This window comes from Lactuca sativa, chromosome 4, assembly GCF_002870075.4.
Source record: "Lactuca sativa cultivar Salinas chromosome 4, Lsat_Salinas_v11, whole genome shotgun sequence".
Taxonomy (NCBI): domain Eukaryota; kingdom Viridiplantae; phylum Streptophyta; class Magnoliopsida; order Asterales; family Asteraceae; genus Lactuca; species Lactuca sativa.
Genome location: NC_056626.2, coordinates 63,148,121 through 63,151,324, shown reverse-complemented (window position 1 = coordinate 63,151,324; position 3,204 = coordinate 63,148,121). Strand labels below are relative to the sequence as shown.

Here is a 3,204-nt window from a genome sequence, read left to right as displayed (position 1 = left end):
TTCATCTTTCAGCATTCAACCACCATTGTCACACCCATCGATTGGCGCGGGTAAACGGCTAGTGTGTGTGTGTATGTGTGTGTGTATATATATATATATATATATATATATATATATATATATATCGGTTTAGGTTATTATATTCAAAGTAATTATTGTGTTATTGTATGCATAAATGTGGGCAATCATTTTACTTATTTTAAGAAAGTGATTAATACATATTATTGAATTAAATATAATTGAAAAATACCATCTAATTTAACTAGAAGGGTATTTTAGTCAACAAATACATATTTAATAAAGGAAATTTGAATATTTTAAGGGATCATAGATTCTAGTAATTTTAAAAATCTGATTTTACGAATTATAAAGTTTTTAATTCGGACATTCTGACAGAATATGTTTGAGTATGTTAAAAAATAAAAATATTCTTAAACCATAAAATAATAAAAATATTGTTGAACATATTTCTTGATAATGACTTTAAAAATTTCTTGTAGAATAACAAAATTCTCGAACCATCAATTGAAGAATTAAAAGAAAATTACATTAATTGTTATAGAATACATGTAATAATTGCTAAGAATTACATTTTATTGTTAAAGAATAAAAATAAAAAAAAAACTTTCAAATCTGGAAAAAAACATCAAAATCGAACAAAGACACTAATACAGTCTAAAAGAATAATGTTGTTAAGAGACGTCGTTCAAATTTCGTGGTCCGTTCTTCAAACATCAGCTTCTGTGGAAACAAATCCAATGAATAAATTAGTGAGAAAATATTCATATTCTATTCCAACTTAATTGGAATTCGTGATTCCATTCTAATAGAATTGGAATTCATTTACCAATAATTATATTAATTCATGTAATTATAACAAAATATGTTCATGATTATCATAAAAAACATTCTTTTCTGATAGAATACTATAAACAAAGAAATACCATTCAGTTGAAGCATTTTAGCGAGCGCTTGGTGTGCATCAAAACAACTTTAAATTTCCTGTAAAAATTAGACAATCAGAACAAATTCTCAATTCACCAAAAATATTACACCTTGTTTACAAGGAAAGCAGTGGTAATAAGATTAGATAGACTGTTGAATGTTAGTGATTATGGATAAGTTTGTACTGCAAATTCTGCAATTGCTGTGGATTTCACTAAAAAATAATCTATTAATTGCATACATACAAAATGCAAAAAGCATCACTAATATCACAATTTCCAAATCCCCAAATAATAGATCCAGTAATCAAAGTCACAAAACTTGACTTAATTGATCGATTAACGAGCTGCTGTATCAAACATTATCAACACCGACATAAAGTCTAAAGCAACAAATGGTGAAATGGATCACCTAGATTATTTATTACCTTCATGCTGGTGCTTCTGATCTTGTCGTCGGGGTTGGGGAAAGAAGCCACAGTCGCCAGAAGATCCACCGAAACACCACCAAATCCAAGTTGTGTTGTTAACACCATAAATATCCAATCATAATTAACATATATCGTGATTATTAATCAAACAACTATAACTATCCACATCAATTACAAGCTCATATTTGCTTGAACCACCGTATATGAGAAAGCAACAAGTGGAAATACGTACCACGATTGGACAACCAGCCATCATCCCTCTTACTACCGACCGGTTACAAATCCAAGCCACCCTTTACCCTTTACCCTTTACCTGAATTTGCCGGAGTCGATGGCATAGGAGTGTGTACGGGAGGGAGATGAGAGGGAAAAGGTTGGGGGCGACGATGAATAGAAGAGAATAGGGAAGAGACGGACGTGAGGATATATACTAGAAATTGAGTTTTAAAACTGATATTCCTAAATTAAAGGAATATTATTGATTTATATATTTACCATAATTAATTAAATGTAAGATTACATATTTATCCTTTTGAAATGATTGATCTATATTTATTCATACAATAACATAATAATTACTTTAAATACTTGAACTTTTATATATATATATATATATATATATATATATATATATATATATATATATATATATATATATATATATATATATATATATATATATATTCCTGTTTATATGAAAAATTTTAATTTTATTTTGGCTTAAAATATTTGTGCAATTTTGGCAGCTGAAAAGCCAATTTCACAGGTGTGAAAATATTGGTGGCTATTATTAAAAAATCTCTAAATTTTTTTTTCTTTCTAAATATTGAAATTTGGAAGAAGCTAAATTCGATTAGCAATTTGTCGTTTTGTCATTATTATTTTATTATTGTATTTATTAAAATTATGATGAATTTATTGAGGATAAACTTTCATTATATTTTAAATTAAATATTTAATCAAAACAATTTTTATAAATAAAACATGTAATCAGCAGTGGATACCGAACAATTAGCATGGATGAAACATATATCTTTTTACATGTTAAAAAACAAAAACAGCTGCAGCACGACATGCTTTTCTCTTGTTTCACTCCAAGAATAGTGAAACATGCTTCCAGCCTGGCTACGTATTGCCCTTTTATACAAAAAAAAAAAAAAAAAGATATATATATATATATATATATATATATATATATATATATATATATATATATATATATATATATATATATATAAGCCAATAAAATTGTATCATTTTTAATCAATAGGGATAATTCATGAGGAAAAATATTGCATTCTTGAGACAATTGAAATATAATAAAAAATATTATTGGTGTTATAAAATGGAAGTTGGCAAGTTTGGTTCGGATTTAAAACAATATCGACAAATTGTCGACATGCGTGTTTGCATTGCATGAGATTTTAAGGACATTTTAGTCGATTGATTTTTGACTAGTCTTTTTTGTAAATTAAAGGATGTACTGATATAGAGGGACTAAAAAGAAATTGACTGTTTGTTGTAAAGTCACTATCTTCTAATTTCTTTCATGCCCTTCACACACAAACTTCATAAAGTTTTGTCACTATTATTTACCGACAATGCAGACACTATTTTGTATAACGTCCATATTTTCCATGAACTAAAAATAACATTAAACTAAATAATAACGTAAACAAAAGAAATTTACCACAATAGTCATATTTTAAAACCTTTTACCACAAAATAAACATAAAAATAGAAAATAACCAAATTAGCCACCATTTCGTAGGCTACCATCTGCGAAAATGTGGGTGGCTTGCGAAAATGTTTTTTTTCTCAGGTCTACA

At 27.3% G+C, this 3,204-nt stretch overlaps 1 long non-coding RNA gene across 1 annotated transcript; it reads right to left on the bottom strand.

Moving 5' to 3' along the window:
- Nucleotides 1-563: 563 nt before the first annotated feature.
- LOC111885668 (uncharacterized) lies at nt 564-1,780 on the bottom strand. Its single transcript, XR_002848170.3, has 3 exons — nt 1,373-1,780; nt 945-1,002; nt 564-741 (listed from the first exon to the last, which is right to left on the bottom strand). It is a non-coding gene; the product is annotated as an uncharacterized LOC111885668 (long non-coding RNA).
- Between the last annotated feature and the right edge of the window lie 1,424 nt (nt 1,781-3,204).